General features: G+C 45.7%; 1 non-coding gene and 1 pseudogene across 2 annotated transcripts; both read left to right on the top strand.

The window, feature by feature from the left end:
• Positions 1-5,904: 5,904 nt before the first annotated feature.
• Positions 5,905-6,010, top strand: LOC112623920. The gene has a single exon (XR_003119269.1). It is a non-coding gene; the product is annotated as a U6 spliceosomal RNA (small nuclear RNA).
• Positions 6,011-10,296: 4,286 nt separating this feature from the next.
• On the top strand, positions 10,297-10,898 carry LOC112623356 (annotated as a pseudogene). Its single transcript, XR_003119123.1, has one exon. The product of XR_003119123.1 is annotated as a synaptobrevin homolog YKT6 pseudogene (transcript).
• The last annotated feature ends 8,243 nt before the right edge of the window (positions 10,899-19,141 follow it).

The following is a 19,141-nucleotide window of genomic DNA, read 5'->3' on the forward strand; positions in this document are numbered from 1 at the left end:
ATACATGTGACGGATTCAAGAGATATTTAGGATATAGAACTTAGGGGATGAGAAAAAGATTGAGAGATGAGAAGGAAGGCAAGAGTATCAGAAGAGATGTTATCAGCCCAGGGAGGGAAGAAGTATTGTTTAGGGTCATACAGCCAGCCTGTGGAAGTATCAGTATTAAAATCCAAGTCTCTAGTATTTAAAGCAATAACAACTATATACACAAACACACACACACACACGTATATATGTATACATGTATATATCGTTATGTATACATGTATGTATGTGTATATGTGTGTGTGTGTGTATATATATATTACGCTAGGCATGCTCATGCCTGTAATGCCAGAACTTTGGGAAGCTGAGGTAGGAGGATCACTTGAGTTAGAGTTTAGACTGCGCAACATAAGGAGACCTTGTCTCTACGAGAAAATAAAAAAATTAGCCAGGCATGGTGGCATACACCTGTATAGTCCCGGAACTCGGGAGGCTGAGATGGGAGGATGGGTTGAGTCTGGGAGGTTGAGGCTTCAGTGAGCCATGCTCACAACTGCACTTCAGCCTGGGCAACAGAGTGAGACCCTGTCTTAAAAACAAAAACAAAAAACATGATCTTTCATTTCCTTTCTCATCATGTTCATGTTTTCCTTTGCATACTTGAAAATATTTTTAAAATTTATAATAGCTATTTTAAGTTCCTTGTCTACTTAATCCATTATCTCTATCACTTATGGATCTGTTTCTATTGGTTGATGTTTCTCCTGGCTGTTAGTGGTTTTTTGTTTTTTTTTTCTGCTTCTTTGCATGCCTGCTAATTTGTACTGGTTGCCAGACATTGTGAATTTTATTTTGTTGGATGCCAGATTTTGTTGCAGTCTCAGTCTCTCTCTCTCTTTTTCCAAGATGTCAAAAAGAACCTTTACTACTTTCATAATAGCCTCTTAACGCTTTCTTGCCAGATGCTTTTGGGCAACATGCTTTCTGGGCACGTTGCTTTTGAAATTTCTGAGCTTTCAGAGGAGGCACTGTCTCTAGCCTATGCCTTTCTGGGCAGGAACCTTCTGGGCTGGAGCCTTCTTGCCTGCAGTGGTCATCTTTTTTGCTGGAACTATAGCAGCAGGTACTTTTTGGGGAGAAGGTTTCAAGAGACCTGCCTTTTGAAGCTTCTTGTTCTTTCTTTTTTTTTTTTTTTTTTTTTTTTTTTTTTTTTTTTTGAGACAAGGTTTCACTCTGTCACCCAGGCTGGCGTGCAGTGGCACGATCTCGGCTCACTGCAACCTCCGTCTATGAGGTTCAAGCAATTCTCCTGCCTCAGCCTCCTGAGTAGCTGGGACTCCAGGTGCATGCCAGCACACCCAGCTAATTTTTTTTATTTTCAGCAGATATGGAGTTTTGCCATGTTTGTCAGCCTGGCCAACACGGGGGAAACCTCGTCTCCACTAAAAATACAAAAAAAAAAATTAGCCGGTCGTGATTGTGCACACCTGTAATCCCAACTACTCAGCAGGCTGAGGCAGGAGAATCACTTGAACCCAGGAGGTGGAGGTTGCAGTAAGCCGAGATCACGCCACTGCACTCCAGCCTGGGTGACAGAGCGAGATTCCCTCTCAAAAAAAAGTAAAAAAAAAAAAAGTTTTCTCATGCCTGTTCGTAATCCACACCCACCCTGCCAACCATAGGCAACCACTGATTTGTCATTGCAGGTGTGTTTGCATTGCCTACAATTTTATAGATGTTGAACCATACATACTCTTTTTTCGTCTGGCCTCTTTCACTCAGTATAATGATTTTGAGATTCATCCATTCCTTCTATTGCTGAGGACTATTTCATTACGTGGCTATACCTCAGTTTGTTTATTCACCAGCTGAGGGACCATGCTGTTACGGTCTGAATGTTGGTGTCTCCTGAAATTCACAGGTGAAACCTAATACCCAATGTAGTAGTATTAAGAGATGAGGCCTCTGGGGAGTGATTGAGTCATGAGGGCTCCACTCTTATGAATGAGATTAGAGTCCTTATAAAAGACACTTGGGCAGTGTGATGAAACAGCAACAGCACACCGTCCATGGAGCAGAGCACCCTCCCCAAATACCAAGTCCGCTGGCACCTTGATCTTGGACTTCCAGCCTCAGAACTGTGAGCAACCAATTTCTGTTGTTTATAAACGACCCAGTCTAAGGTATTTTGTTATAGCAGTCAAGCAGACTAAGATGCATCGTCTCATGGTCCAGCCCTTACTTGAGATATGAGCTTCTTATGCCTGCTAAATGAGTCAGTCAAGATGGGAATGATAATTCATTTACTCTTAGATGTGGGGAAAATGACCACACCTCAGATGGGGGGTGCAGGACATGCCAATACTCAGGGCTGGTATCAAACGTCGCATAATATTCCTAGGTTCCTGCATGAAGGAGAATATTCTCTGGGAAGAGATCTTTGTCTTTGTCATTGATTCCCACATTTCAGGTGTGAATTTCTCTGACCTTTTGTGACACTGAGCTATTATTTCTTCGAAAACACCATACATCCCAGAGGGAAAAGAAAATCATCAGATAGATAGATACATGCATACATACATACATACATAATATATGCAGTTACAAATTTTTGTTTGTTTGTTTTTGAGACAGACTCTTCCTCTGTTGCCCAGGCTGGAGTGCAGTAGCGCGATCTCAGCTCACTGCAAACTCCGCTGCCTGTTTTCAAGCGATTGTCCTGCCTCAGCCTCCCTAGTAGCTGGGATTACCGGCACGCACCCTCATGCCTAGCTAAGTTTTGTATTTTTGGTAGAGACAGGGTTTTGCCATGTTGGCCAGGCTGGTCTTGAGCTCGTGACCTCACTGGTCTGCCTGCCTCAGCCTCCCAAAATGCTGGGATTACAGGCATGAGCCGCCACACCTGGCCACTAATCTCTTAATGATGGAAATATGTTCTGAAAAATGCCTCATTAGGTGATTTTTATCATCATGTGGATATCATAGAGTGTACTTACACAAACCTAGATGGTATCACCTACTGTGCACCAAGGGTATATGGTAGAGCCCTTTGCTTCTGAGCCGCTAACCTGTCCTGCACATTACTGGACTGAATACTGTAGGCAACTGTAACACAGTGTAAGTATTTGTGTATCTAACCATATAAGAAGTACAGTAAAAATATGGTATACTACTCGGGAGGCTGAGGCAGGAGCATCGCTAGAACCCAGGAGGCGGAGGTTGCCGTGAGCTGAGATTGTGCTACTGCCCTCCAGCCTGGGTGACAGAGAGAGACTCCATCTCAAAAAAAAAAAAAAAAAAAAAAGCGAAAAAAAAAAAAAAAAAGGGTAAAAAAAAAAAAAAAATATATATATATATATAGAGAGAGAGAGAGAGAGAGAGTACATATATACCCTGGAACACTACACAACCATGAAAAAGAACAAAATAATGTCCTTTGCAGCAACACGGATGGAGCTAGAGGCCATTATCCTAAGTAAACTAACACAGGAAAAGAAAACCAAATCCAGCATGTTCTCACTTATACGTGTGAGCAAAACATTGAGTACACATGAACACAAAGAAGAGAACAATACACACAGGGACCTACCTGAGGGTGGAGAGTGGGAAGAGGGCGAGGATGGAAAAACAACCTAGCAGGCATCATGCTTGTTACCTGGGTAATGAAATAATCTGTACAGCACACCCCAGTGACATGTAATTTACCTACGTAACAAACCTGCACATGTACCTCTGACCTAAAATAAAAGTTGAAAACAAAAAAAAGAAGAAATTCTCAAAAGCTTAGGCAATGAACACATTGGGGCTTTGGGAATACCGACAGTGTTTATTTCTAAAGTCATTAGGCCATTGTACTTGGGTTCACTTCATAATAATCCATTATTCTGTGCATTTAAATGTATTTTTATATGTATTTTACATTACACACATTTTAAAAGGTTTAGAAACTTTTTTTTTTTTTTTTTGAGATGGAGTCTTGCTCTGTCATCAGGCTGAAGTGCAGTGGCACAATCTCAGCTCACTGCAACCTCCACCTCCAGGGTTCAAGCAATTCTCCTGCCTCAGCCTCCCAAGTAGCTGGGACTAAAGGCGCCCGCCACCATGCCCGGCTAATTTTGTATTTTTAGTAGAGACAAGGTTTCACCATGTTGGCCAGGCTGGTCTCCATCTCTTGACCTCATGATCCACCCACCTCAGCCTCCCAAAGTGCTGGGATTACATGCGTGAGCCACCATGCCCTGCCTGGAAACATTTTTTTTTTTTTGAGACGGAGTCTCGCTCTGCCACCCAGGCTGCTGGAGTGCAGTGGCCGGATCTCAGCTCACTGCAAGCTCCGCCTCCTGGGTTCATGCCATTCTCCCGCCTCAGCCTCCCGAGTAGCTGGGACTACAGGCGCCCGCCACCTCGCCCGGCTAGTTTTTTGTATTTTTTAGTAGAGACAGGGTTTCACCGTGTCAGCCAGGATGGTCTCGATCTCCTGACCTCGTGATCCGCCCGTCTCGGCCTCCCAAAGTGCTGGGATTACAGGCTTGAGCCACTGCGCCCTGCCTGGAAACATTTTTAAAAGAAAATGACTCATAATATATATTTTCATGAAAGTACATACTGACAATAACAGTACTAACCTGTATGGTACAATAAAAATATTAAACTTTAAGATGCCTAACAAATGCAATTGTGTCTCGGGATCTAGGTCTTTAGCTATTTGCAATAATCTCTTCTTTTTTTTTTTTTGAGACGAAGTCTCACTCCGTCACCCAGGCTAGAGTGCAGTAGCGCAATCTCGGCTCACTGCAACCTCCGCCTCCCGGCTTCAAGCGATTCTCCTGCCTCAGCCTCCCGCGTAGCTGAGACTACAGGCACATGCCACCATGCCCGGCTAATTTTTGTATTTTTTTTTTAGTAGAGACGGGTTTCACCGTATTGGCCAGGCTGGTCTTGAACTCCTGACCTCGTGATCCACCCGCTTCAGCCTCCCAAAGTGTTGGGATTACACGCATGAGCCACCGCACCCGGCCTCAATAATCTTTAATGATTTTTTGAACAGTGAACTTCTGTATCATGATTTAACCAATAAACTAAATTTAAAATGAAAACCAAAAAAAAAAGATAAAAATGGGCTGGGCAAATGGGAAGCCAAGGTGGGAGGATCAGTTGAAGCCAGGAGTTCAACACTAGCCTAGGCAACAAAGCAAGACCTCATCTCTATTTAAAAAAAAAAAAAAAAAAATTCTTTGAAATGTAGCAGGACGAGCTGCAGACAAAACTCCTCAGACACCGGATTAAAGAAGGAAGAGGTTTTTTATTCGGCCGGGAGCGTCGGCAGACTCGCGTCTTAAGAGCCGAGCTCCCCAAGAAAGAAATATTTGGCCTTTTTAAAGGCTTACAACTTTAAGGGGTCCACGTGAAAGGGTCGTGATAAATCGAGCAAGCGTGGGAAATGTGACTGGGGGCTACATGCATCAGCTAACAGAACAGAAAGTTTTACAATGCTTTTTTTTCATACAGTGTCTGGAATTTACAGATAACACAAGTAGTTTAGGCCAGGGGTTGATGTTGTTATTATTACTTTGTTTAACTTCTAGGGCCGAGTCATGGTGCCAAGGTTGTCTGGCTATTTATCTTACTTTTGTTTCTTTCTCTCTTTACTCCTGACTTGTGAACTAAGCAAGGTGGGGGGAGGAGGGCAGCAGGAGTAGTAGTGGTCTCCTTCCTTATAATTAAAATTACAAATACATAAAGATAAAAATGGCACACCTGAACGGGGCACTTATCATGGACGGGCTTATAGGACTGGAAGTTGCTCTGGGTGAGTCAGGGAGTGAGTGATGAGTGAATGTGAAGGCGTAGGGCATTACTGTACACTGCTGTAGACTTGATAAACATTGTACACTTAGGCTACGCCAAATGTATAACAAATATTTTTCTTTCTTCAGTAATAAATTGAGGAATGATACAGAGAAGATCAGCATGGCCCCTGTGCAAGGATGACATGTGAATTAATCTGTTCTCACATTGCTATAAAGAAATACCCGAGAGTGGGTAATTTATAAAGGAAAGAGGTTTAATTGACTCACGGTGCAGCATTGCTAGGGAGACCTTAGGAAACTTACAATCATGGCAGAAGGCAAAGGAAAAACAAGGCACCTTCTTCACAAGGCAGCAGGAAGAAGTGAGTGCAAGCAAGGGAAATGCTAGACACTTATAAAACCATCAGATCTCGGCAGGGCGCAGTGGCTCACACCTATAATCCTAGCACTTTGGGAGGCCGAGGCTGGCAGATCACCTGAGGTCAGGAGTTCAAGACCAGCCTGGCCAACATGGCAAAACCCCGTCTCTACTAAAAATACAAAAATTAGCCGGGCAAGGTGGCAAGCGCCTGTAATCCCAGCTACTCGGGGGTGCTGAGGCAGGAGAATCACTTGAACCCAGGAGGCGGAGGTTGCAGTGAGCTGAGACCATGCCATTGCACTCCAGCCTGGGCTACAGAGCAAGACTCCGTCTCAAAACAAACAAACAAAAAATGAGATCTCTTGAGAACTCACTCACTATCACAATAACAGCATGGGGGAAATTGCCCGTATGATCCAATCACTTCCCACTGGGTCCCTCCTATGACATGTGGGGATTATGGGGATTACAATTCAAGATGAGATTTGGGTGGGGACACAGCCAAACCATATCAACATGCAAATTCATGCAGCGTTCCATATTTTAAAAGAATATTATAATAAATTAATTATAAATTATATTATAATAAATTAACCTTACCTTACTGTAACTCTCTTACTTTATAAACTTTTTCATTTGTTTTAACTTTTTGACTCTTTTGTAAAACAGCTTAAAACACAAACACATTATACAGCTTTGCAAAATTATTTTCTTTCTTTATATCCTTATTCTATAAGCTTTTTTCTATTTAAAAAAATTTTTATTTTTTAACTTTAAAAATTTGTTGTTACAAACTAAGACACATACACATACATTAGCCTACACAGGGTCAGGATCATCAAGATGTGACTAGGTGATAGGAATTTTCCAGCTCCATTATAATCTTATGGGACCACCGCTGTATATTTAGTTCATAGTTCACTGAAACTGGTGCATGACTGAACTTAGTCTTAAAATTCCTTCCTTCTTTCCTTCCTTCCTTCCTTCCTTCCTTCCTTTCTTCTTCCCTCCCTCCCTCCCTTCCTTTCCCCTTCCCCTTCCTTCCTTCCTCCTTCCCTCCCTCTCTCCCTCCCATCCTCCCTCCTTCCCTACTCTTCCCTTCCTTCCCCTTCCTTCCGTCTTCCTTCCTTTCTTCTTTCCTTCCTCCCTTTCTTTCTTCCTTTCTTTCTATCTCTTTCTTTTCTTTTTTCTTTCTTCTTTTTCTTTCTTTCTTTCTCTGTCTCTCTTTCTCTCTCTCTCTCTTTCTCTCTTTTTCTCTTTCTCTCTTTCTTTCTCTTTTTCTCTCTTTCTCTCTTTCTCTCTTTCTTTCTTTCTTTCACAGAGTCTCACTCTGTTGCCTAGGTTGTAGTGCAGTGGCGCAATCTCAGCTCACTGCAACCTCTGCCTCCCATGTTCAAGTGATTCTCCTGCCTCAGCCTCCCCAGTAGCTCCTGCCTCAGCCTCCCCAGTACAATTTTGTATTTTTAGTAGAGACAGGGTTTCACCATGTTGGCCAGGCTGGTCTCAAACTCCTGAACTCAAGTGATCCACCTGCCTCGGCCTCCCAAAGTGCTGGGATTACAGGCATGAGCCACTACACTGGGCCTTAAAATTCTTTTTCAGTTAAATTCTTGGTTCAAAGAAAGAAATAGAAGCAGGGGGCCATTCTGTGTGCATTGAAGGTTGTTTGAAGCCCCTCTCTCTCCCTGTCATCCCTCCCTCTTGTCCCTTTCCTTTCCTTCCCTCTCTCCTCCCCTTCTTTCTCCACTTCCCCTCCCTCTTCTCCCTCTCCTCTTCCTCTTCCTTCTCTCTTCCCCCTCATGCCCACTCCTCCTCCCCCACCCACTTCCCCTCCCTCTTTCTTCCTTCTCCCTCTCCCCCTTCCCTTCCCCCCCTCTCTCTCCCACTGTGTCTCCCCAACCCTAGGGCAAAGCATGGCCAGGAAGTATGGGCTGTATAATGTACACATTACCTAGAAGCTATATTATTTCCCAGGGAAAAGAGAGCTTCTGTCACTTTGCCCACCAGATTTCCAATAAAAGGATTCATCTTAGATCAGCGTGATTGCAACTAGTGGAGAGCTTGCCAGCTTCTAACTTTGCCTTTCACCGAGGATCCATGTGGGCGTGTTCAGCTGTGACTGCTAGGATAAAGATCAGTTATAGAAATAGCTTTGGAGCTGTTAGGATGATGACTCTTTTTTATGGCAGACCATTAACAACTACATCAAATTACCCATGTGAATTATGAGCTGTAGTAGGGTGCCTGACCTTCCGCTCATTATGTGGGACCCGGTAGTTACTGCAGGTCAAGTCATGCATAATTGCCAAGGGCATTTTTATGTAACTTTGCCAGTCATTTCTTTATGTGGTCCCTTAAGATTACGTTACCATATTTGTACTTTACCTTTTCTGTTTAGATATGTTTGAAGATATAAATAGTTCCTATTGCACTACAATTGCCTGCAGTATTCAGTACTTGCTGTACAGGTCTGTAGCCTGGGAGCAATAGGCTCTACCACTTACCCTAGGTATGTGGTAGGCGATACCATCTAGGTTTGTGTAAATGCACTCTATGATGTTTCCAAAACAACACAATTACCTAACACTTCTCAGAGCATATCCCCATAGTGAAGCATCACCTGACTGTATATTTCAAAGCTCCTATGAATTTGCCTACATTAAAAGTGATGGGGGGCTGGGCTCAGTGGCTTACGTCTGTAATCCCAGCACTTTGGAAGGCCCCGGTGGGTGCATCACCTGAGGTCAGGAGTTTGAGACCAGCCTGGCCAAGATGGTGAAACTTCATCTCTACTAAAAATACAAAAATTAGGTGGGCGTGGTGGCGGGTGTCTGTAATCCCAGCTACTCACGAAGCTAAGGCAGGAGAATCGCTTGAACCCAGGAGGCAGAGGTCCCAATGAGGTGAGATCACACCACTGCACTCTAGCCTTGGCGACAGAGTGAGACTCTGTCTCAAAAACAAAAAAAAAGTGATTGGGGCAGGGTGTGGAACAACTGGTTAGAGATAATAGTATAGCTTATCAATGTTAAACATCAATTTGGACAAGTCTGCTTGTGCACAGTAGGTTGTGTCTCTGAAACATCTAAGGAGCGAGTTCTAATCCGAGACCATCTTCAAGTTTCTGTAAGGCAGCCAGGAGGTTGGCTGGATTACCTCGCAAATCCTCTTCCTACTCTAACATTCTGCTACCTGATGGGAAGAAACCCAGAGAAACTAGAAACAATTTTGCAGACATTCTTTTTAAAGGTGTTACCCAATACTTGTTCAATTTTTTTTGGAAACAGAGTCTTGCTCTGTCACCCAGGCTGGAGTGCAGTGGCATGATCACAGCTCACTGCAGCCTCGACCTCATGGGCTCAAGCAATCCTCCCACCTCAGGTGCATGCCACCATGCCCAGCTAGTTTTTTATTTTATTTTATTTTTTGTACAGACCAGGTCTCACTATATTGCCAAAACTAGTCTCAAATTCATGGGCCCAAGCAAGCAATCCTCCCGCCTCGGCCTCCCAAAGTGTTGGGATTACAGGCGTAAGCCTCGAAACCCAGCCCAATTTCTATCTTTCATTCCAAATACAGAATATGTCATCAAACTTAATTGACTGCTTCCTCAACGCCTGGTGCTTTCCACCCGAATGTCCCGGAGCTGGCTCACGGGCAAAGGGCTGCCTTGTCTATCTGTATATCTCTACCAGCCAGCACAGTGCCTGTCACCAAGAAGGAACTCAATAAGAGGTGATTGAACGACAGATTGAAAGAATTCACTGGATGGATGGACAGATGCACAGTGTCCGGGGCTGGGATCAGGAAATGGAGTAACTTGGGAAGACAGCACAGCGCACTGGGAGCCAGGAAGACAGGACAGCTGGAATCAAATGAAAGGCACCCGAGAGAGGTTTTGGCTGAGGGACTGAAGTGCAGCTTCTCCGTCACAATTATACCTGGGCCTGCGCAGGCAGGGGCCCCTCTAAAGCTCTTAGTTTCTTATACGAGGGCCTGTTACCTGCTGGTCTGAGCAATATCCCCTCCAGGAGGCGGGTATCTTTGTGTGTTTTGAGTAGCTTCCATGCCTTGTGCATACATCTATTATGAATACCAATGTGGTATTCATAATACCACAGTCATAATACCCAGAGCGGTCCCGCAGCTGGGCAGGCAGGTGGCCTGAGGGCACAGAGCCATGAAGCTGTACAGCCTCAGTGTCCTCTACAAAGGCGAGGCCAAGGTAGTACTGCTCAAAGTCGGGTACGACGATGTGGCTTCCTTCAGCTTTTCTCAGAGATCCAGCGTTCAGGAATTCATGACCTTCACAAGTCAACTGATTATGGAGCGCTCATCCAAAGGCACTAGAGCTTCTGTCGCAGAACAAGACTATCTGTGGCACGTCTATGTTCAGAATGACAGTCTTGCAGGTGTCGTCATTACTGACAATGAGTGCCCATCCCGGGTGGCCTTTACCTTGCTGGAGAAAGTACTAGATGAATTCTCCAAGCAAGTCAACAGGAAAGACTGGCCAGTAGGATCCCCTGCTACAATCCATTCTGCATCCCTGGATGGTCACCTCAGTAGATACCAGAACCCATGAGACGCTGACCCCATGACTAAAGTGCAGGCCGAACCAGATGAGACCCAGATCATTCTGCACAATACCATGGATTCTTTGTTAGAGCGAGGTGAGAAGCTAGGTGGCTTGGTGTCCAAATCCGAGGTGCTAGGAACAGGTGCCTTCTATAAAACTGCCCGGAGGCCAGGTGCAGTGGCTCACGCCTGTAGCACTTTGGGAGGCCGAGGCGGGCAGATCACCTGAGGTCAGGAGTTCGCAACCAGCCTGGGCAACACAGTGAAACCCCGTCTCTACTAAAATACAAAATTAGCTGGGCATGGCACCCTACACCCGTAGTCCCAGCTACACAGAAGGCTGGGGCAGGAGAATCGCTTGAACCTGGGAGGCAGAGGCTGCAGTGAGCTGAGGTTGCACTACTGCACTCCAGCCTGGGCGACAGAGCAAGACTCCCTCTAAAAAAATAAAAAAATTCCTGAAACAAAACTCGTGTTGTGCAATGGCCCAGCACTGGAACAGCACCATCATTCGCATCAGAACTGCAGCCCCCAGAGAAGAAGAGACAGTCCTACACGAGGACCTGGAGTGGGGGCACACAGGCCATTTTTATTTTGAAGTTCCCAGGAGAAGCAGGGATGGTGGAAGGGTGGAGAATGTTCAAATTAATATGTGTGGTAGTGATTCTTGGAAAGAATTTGAGGTCCACGAAGGTGGATTTTTGGGCAAATGAAACCATAAACTCCAACTGGCTTCTGAAAAGAAAAAAAAGAAACAAGAATATCGATGTGTTTCTAGAACAGCACCTGGCACATAGCAGATACCTCTTGTAGTTACTGAAGAAATGGACATATTCAGAAAGAGAAGGTTCACTATGTGTCTGAGGGGAGAGCTATTGTTTTCCGACCAACACCATATTTGTTGTGGTGGACAGCGGCTGCACGATTGGACACACAGGGCTTTCATGTGACTTGTGTGAACTAATGGCTGCACACCGGTTCTACGGGAAAGGGGACAGGGTCAGCGGTCAGAGCGAGCTGCCTGGGGGGCTAGTCTGCTTTGCTGCTCATGAGCCTCGCACTTATGGGCCAGTTGTAACCGCCCAAGGGGTTCACCTTGCCTGCTGCCTAGACAGAGCCAATTCATCCACTGCTACAGACAAAGAGTAATTCATGCAGAGCCGACTGTGCAGGAAACTGGAGTTTTATTATTACTCAAATCAGTCTCCCCGAGCATTCTGGGAGCAGAGTTTCTAAGGACAATTCGATGGGTAGGAGAAAGCCAGTGAGCCAGGGGCACTGACTGGTCAGGAACGAAATCTTAGGGAGTCAAATCTGTCTTGTACTGAGTCAGTTCCTAGGTGGGAGCCACAAGATCAGATGAGCCCGTTTACTGATGGGGTGGGGCCAGCTGATCCGTCAAGTGCAGGGTCTGCAAAATATCTCAAGCAATGATTTCTAGGAGCAGTTTACGGAGGGTCAGAATCTTGTAGCCTCCAGCTGCATGACTCCTAAACTATAATTTCTAACATCGTGGCTAATGTTAGTCCCACAAAGGCAATCTAGTCCCCAGGCAAGAGGGAGGTCTGCTTTGGGAAAGGGCTGTTACCGTCTTTGTTTTAAGCTATAAACTATAAGCTAAGTTTCTCCCAAAGTTGTTAGTTCAGTCTGTGCCCAGGAATGAACAAAGACTGCTTGGAGGTTAGAAGGAAGATGGAGTCAGTTAAGTTAGATCTCTTTCGCTGTCTCAGTCTTAATTTTGCAAAGGCAGTTTCACAGTTGCCTGGCCTCTGGGTGTGTGTGTCCCCGCAGTGGAGTGGGCTTTAGTGACAGCACCTTCCTCTCAGGGCTTTCGTGAGGAGTAAATTAATAGGCATAAAGCACTTGGAAAAGAGCCTATTCTAAGCACTAGGTATATAGAAGTGGTGAATATTAGAGCTGCTCTGGATCTCTTGCATTTGCTGAAATTGTATGCAACTCCTAGGTGAGAAAAGACTAGTGTTGGATTATTTTAGCAATAGGGAGCAGACAGGCTGTTTAGCGCCCTGAATAGTCATCTTTTTTTTTTTTTTTTTTTAAGACCATGTCTCAAAAAGAAGAAAATACAAATTAACTTCAAACACGTTCACCCAAGTATAAATCTGGAAACTAAATTTTTTTTTATTTAAACAAATTTTGACGGACCCATGTAATGATGATATAGATTGATATTTATCGGAAAGAAAAAGTCTTCACCACATGACTTTTTTTTTTACTGTACTGAAAATGTGTGTATTACATGATATCAGTTTTTATACTGGTGCGGTGGCTCACACCTGTAATCCCAGCACTTTGGGAGGCCAAAGCGGGCGGATCATCTGAGGTCAGGAGTTCGAGACCAGCCTGGCCAATATGGTGAAACCTCATCTCTACAAAAGTATGAAAATTAGCCAGGCGTGGTGGTGGACACCTGTAGTCCCAGCTACTCCGGAGGCTGAGGCAGGAGGCAGAGGGAGCTTGCAGTGAACCGAGATTGTGCCACCGCACTCCAACCTGGGCAACAGCAAGACTTCGTCTCAAAAAAAAAAAAAAAAGAAAAACAGAAATGAAATTCTGTCTCTACACACATGTGTGCACGTGCACAAACATACACACACACGCCCTTCAGGTTTAAATAGTAATTATATGTATATAGTTCTTGATTGATCTTAATGACTTATTGCCTCTGTGAATTTTTAAATTTTTCTACAATAAATATGTAACACTTGAAGAAAGAACTGTTTGCCGGGTGCGGTGGCTCATGCCTGTAATCCCAACACTTTGGGAGGCCAAGGCGGGTGGATCACCTGAGGTTGGGAGTTAAAGACGAGCCTGACCAACATGGAGAAACCCCATCTACTAAAAATACAAAATTAGCCAAGCGTGGTGGCGCATGCCTGTAATTCCAGCTACTCAGGGAGGCTGAGGCAGGAGAATCGCTTAAACCCGGGAGGTGGAAGTTGCAGTGAGCCAAGATCGCGCCATTGTACTGCAGCTTGGGTGACAAGAGCGAAACTCCATCTCAAAAAAATAAAGAAAGAAAGAACTGTCAAAACACACACACACACACACACACACACACACACACATGCACACATCCCTTCCTGAGGAATAAAACTGAGCAGAAGGAATTAGTTTCTAGTAGAGGAATTTCAAAGCAGAAATCCTTTCTTCATGGGGGCAGGGGTGTGTCACTGACCCCTCCATCATGTTGCCCCTCCCCCCATTCCCCACTCAGAGGCTCACTCAGAAGCCCCAGTGTCACCTTGGTGAGAAGTGGCTGCCCTGTCCCATCCTGGAGTCCTGGGGTCCTCCCCCTCTGAGCCACATGGGAGTTGGCCCGTTACATCATCACCTCTTTTTTGGCAGCCAGCCCAGTGCTCAGATGGCTAAGAGGTGACACCCTAAAACAAATAAACAGGAAAGAGAAAGAAGCAATTCACTTGGATGACATCTAACACAGCCATGAAGAAAGAGGCCACACCGTCCCTAAAGGACAAGTGATAACACCAGGCAGAGCAGGCTCCGCTGGGCATATGATGCAAATGCTGACCTGTCACAAGCAGCATCAAAGAAAGTTGCTCTGAGGGCACGAGCCAGCTTTAATTAATAGCTCACCACTGCATCTTGGAGATGGGTTTCCCACTCTGGTAGAATGTTCCATTAGACTTGCTGACAATATTTTATGTCAAATAAGGTATAGATTGACCTGCAAGTCAAGACTGTGGTGGTGTGATCAAGAAAGGAAGTACAGGCCGGGCGCGGTGGCTCACGCCTGTGATCTCAGCACTTTGGGAGGCCGAGGCAGGCAGATCACTTGAGGCCAGGAGTTCGAGACCAGCCTGGCCAACGGTGAAACTTCATCTCTATTTAAAACACAAAAATTAGCCAGGCCATAATGGCACATGCCTGTATTTCCAGCCACTCGGGAGGCTGAGACATGAGGATCATTTGTACCCAGGCAGTGGAGGCTGCAGTGAGCTGAGATCACACCACTACACTCCAGCCTGGGTGACAGAGTGAGATACCGGAAAAAAAAAAGAAAAAAAAAAAAAGAAAAAAAAAAAAAGAAGGAAAGGGAAGGGAAGGGAAGGAGGGAGGGAAGGGAAGGGAAGGAAAGGAAAGGGTGCAGGAGTACAGTTTAATGTGACAGTAACATCTTGGTATACTTGGTTACTAAAACAGGTTGTTAAGCAGATGGACATTGATGTAAGCTTTGAAGCTCAGAATTCAAGGAAAGTAGGGCATTCCTGGGTCTGCGGAGAGCAAACCCAACCACGAAGAGGCAACGCCCTTGAATTCACTTCCAACAAACCTTTCCAGGGCCCTTCATTTAAGCAGCTGGAATATCATTCAGCAACCACCCTGTCAGCCTTGGGAAACGGGAGACTTGCATTTCATTTCAGACACTGAACACTGTGTTCCGGACCACGTTTATTCTCCATATAAACAGTGTGTTTTGAGAATCATGCATTTACTGTATAATACCGACTCAGGTCACAGTAAACTCGTTTCCGTCGTGAAAGGTTTCAAGTATTCAGAGGAGGTTAAGAAGAATAAAAAGCTTATAACAAAACAACCTCTGTTTCCAAAGTGCTAAATAATGAAAAATGTGGTGTGAAAACATCACTAAATTCCATTTTAAACATCCAAAGTTCATAAGGGGAGACTCAGTCAAGGGAAAAGGAAGTATTTAAGTCAATGACAGAGTCATGAAAACTTAGCGGCTCCGACATTAGTGGGTAAGTCAGCAAATGTGTTTGTACAAGGAAACCAGGCACCTGCACAATTTCCTAAAACCTGCCCCAATTGGAGAAAGTGACATGGAACCTAAATACCTAGGATGTCTAATAACTACAGCTATTTTAAGAAGAGGAGAAAATCTTTGCCTAGTAAAACCGTGATTCTCAGGCATCCACATCTCCAGAACTCTCAGGCTTTCAAACTGGGTCCCAACCAGGAGGTACTAAACACACACATATATACTGACATATGAAGATACCCGGGATATTTTTGCATCTCTCTCTCTCTCTTTTTTTTTTTTTTTTTTTTTTTGAGACGGAGTCTTGCTCTGTCGCCCAGGCTGGAGTGCAGTGGCTCAGTCTTGGCTCACTGCAACCTCTGGCTCCTGGGTTCAAGCAGTTCTCCTGCCTCAGCCTCCTGAGTAGCTGGGACTACAGGCGTGTGCCACCACACCCGGCTAATTTTCATATTTTAGTAGAGCTGGGGTTTCACCATGTTGGCCAGGCTAATCTTGAACTCCTGACCTTGTGATCCACCTGCCTCGGCCTCCCAAAGTGCTGGGATTACAGGTGTGAGCCACCATGCCCGGCCTCCATCTCTTCATTTTCTAAATCAATTAAACATGGCTTGGCCCTCAGTCCCCGACTTGGCAGATAATTCAGTCTGAGCCATGTTTTGGGGATTCCACTCTTCACATCCCTTGGGCTCATGTAGGAACTCCTGGGCCTGTGCAGTCCACAGAAGTCCAACTGGAGGAAGGGCCTATGGATCTGGGGTTGCTGGCATGACCCATGTGGCCTCACAAAGGTGGGTGGCACCCCTTCTTCCTGGCTGAGCCTCACATGAAGACCTGAGCCAAGAAATCCAGGCTTTCAGGTGGGGCTGGCAGCTCTCCAGGGGTAACTCAGGCGCTCATTCAAGACGTTGCAGGCACACAGCACACTGTCCTAACCCCTGCCCCAAGGAAATCCTCCAAAGGCCTAAACCCAAGCCATCCACCTTGACTCCAGGTTGCACCACTTCCCTCTTCCTGCCCATGAGCAGCCTCCTTCCTTCCCATTGGCGGTGGAAGGAGGGGGGTGTGGGAATAATTTCTCCTAATAACTTCCCTCCGTCAACAAGAGGGATAATGAGACTCTAGCCCAGATATTACAAACCAGATGCCTGAGGGCAAAATTCTGAGCTGTTTTGGCCATACTCTATTTTTACCACTAGCCAACACTTTACAAAATCTAGAATTTTCACGTAAAAACCCAACTTCCTATCTACAGGTACACTGACAACACCAGGCCCACAGTCCCAGAAGCCGTAACTGGTTGGAGCCGACCAACAGCGTTCCATGGGACATGTGTTCTCTGCTTTGCCACAGTCTCCACTCCTCCCTTTCGTAGCACCAGGAGCACTTTACAAATGTACATAACCTACCTGACCCCTGTGAGATGTGAACTTTGCAGTCCACCCTCAAGGTCTCAAAGGTTGGCTGCCTTTCTGGGATTCGGAAAGGATTCATTCTTTCAGATTTCCCAAAGAACAAGGGAAATCATGACATGTCTGTAGCTTCTCCTGTTGTTACATCCCTGCGGAGGCCCTCAATGGGAAAGCAGGGAAAACTGGACACAGGCGCCCAGCTTTCCCATCTCACGTGGCCTGCAGCAGTGGTCCACCCACATGTTAAGAAAAGATTATTCTCACCCTTATTTTTGTGTTTTTGGTTTTTTGGGTTTTTTTTTTTTTTATACGGAGTCTCCCTCTGTCACCCAGGCTGGAGTGCAGTGGCTCAATCTCAGCTCACTGCAACCTCCACCTCTCAGGTTCAAGCAATTCTCCTGCCTCAACCTCCTGAGTAGCTGGGATTACAGGTGTGCACCACCACACCCAGATAATTTTTGTATTTTTAGTAGAGATGGGGTTTCACCATGTTGGCCAGGCTGGTCTCAAACTCTTGACCTCAGGTGATCTGCCCACCTCAGCCTCCCAAAGTGCTAGGATTACAGGCGTGAGCCACCATGACTGGCCCTCACCCTTGTTAAAAGACAGACTTTACGACTTTACTCAGGACTATCATGATAGGGACAGGGACCACCGCAATGGGATTGTGCAGCAGGACAGAGAGACAGGGGAAAGTGGGAGTTGTTAGCCATGCAGCAGGGTAGGAGGCTCGGTGGATGGAAAATGATTCAGATGAAACGGCTCATGGGGATTCTGGCTACACTGAACTAAGAGGGTTCTTGCTGAAGGCAGGCCAAGGCTATGGTGGAGGCGAGGATTTGGTCAGATATGGAGGGTGATCCACTGCTGAGGGTGGCGCATTCTGACTAAACTGACTTAGCAGGATTCTTGCCCAATCTTAGCAGGATTCTTGCCCAATCTTAGCAGGATTCTTGCCCAATTTTAAAGGATATGTCTAAGGATAGAGCCTCATTGAAAAACAGCTCAGAGGAGGCTGGGCTAGAGTTTGGTCAAGGATAGAATCTTTGTCACACATCTCCTCTCCTCACAGACAGGCCTCTCTCCAAAAGGCTAGAAGGACTGTGCCTGGCTGTAAATGGCTATAAAACGCCTGCCTCTTTCCCCCCAATTCAAGGAGACTGAAGGGAAGACAGCAGAATGCCAGGAGCAGGGCAGCTCCTTAGAGCACGGGGAGGGCCCTGAGCGGCAGCCCTGGAAGCTGTGATGCGCAGTCAGTCCCAACAGCAAAAAGAAGGGAGCTGGCCCCAAGGGGACAGGGGACTAGGAGTTTGACACTCAGAAGGAACCAGCAGATTCCGCCCTCGGCACAGAGAGCATGTGATTTGTGCGGGGGGTGCCAGCTCGAGGAGTGGCAGTCACAATACAAGGTGACAAAACAATGGTGAACCTAGGTTTCAGGCCTGGGTTCCATACCGAACATGTTTATATTTATATCACGACAATCACAGATGGGAGGTTGTATCTTGCATCATAGAAAAATACTAGATATTGGGAGGCCAAGGCAGGCAGATTGCTTGAACTCAGGAGTTCAAGACCAGCCTGGGCAACATGACGAAGCCCCATCTCTACAAAAATACAAAAATTAGCTGGGGGTGGTGGTGTGCGCCTGTAGTCCCAGCTACTTGGGAGGCTGAGGTAGGAGGATCGCTTGAGCCTGGGAGGCAGAGGTTGCAGTGAGCCAAGATTGCACCATTGTACTCCAGCCTGGGTGACAGAGCAAGACCTTGTCCAAAAAAAAAAAAAGCAATGCACAGGCCAGGTGTGGTGGCTCAGGCCTGTAATCCCAGCACTTTGGGAGGTCAAAGCAGGTGAATCACCTGAGGTCAGGAGTTCGAGACCAGCCAGGAGACGGAGGCAGTGAGCCAAGATCATGCCACTGCACTCCAGCCTGGATGACAGAGCAAGACTCCATCTCAAAAAAAAAAAAAAAAAAAAAAAAAAAAGCAATGCACACGATTAAAGGTTGTTGGGTAATTTCAAAGCCCTGAAAGACACTAGCAAGTCTTCCAATGAATCTGAGTTTCAAAGAAGGCCTGAGATAGAGAAAGACCTTCTTCCTGGGCCCCCCAGCTACCATATACTCTCCAGTCAGCTGTGCTCTCCCAAGTACCTTTGCATAGTGAACAAAGTGCACAGCCATGATCAGCACTATTTCTTCTATTAAACAGTGTGGAATCTATGACAAGTTTATTGC

The sequence above is a fragment of the Theropithecus gelada genome, chromosome 4 (genome assembly GCF_003255815.1).
Source record: "Theropithecus gelada isolate Dixy chromosome 4, Tgel_1.0, whole genome shotgun sequence".
NCBI classification, from domain to species: domain Eukaryota; kingdom Metazoa; phylum Chordata; class Mammalia; order Primates; family Cercopithecidae; genus Theropithecus; species Theropithecus gelada.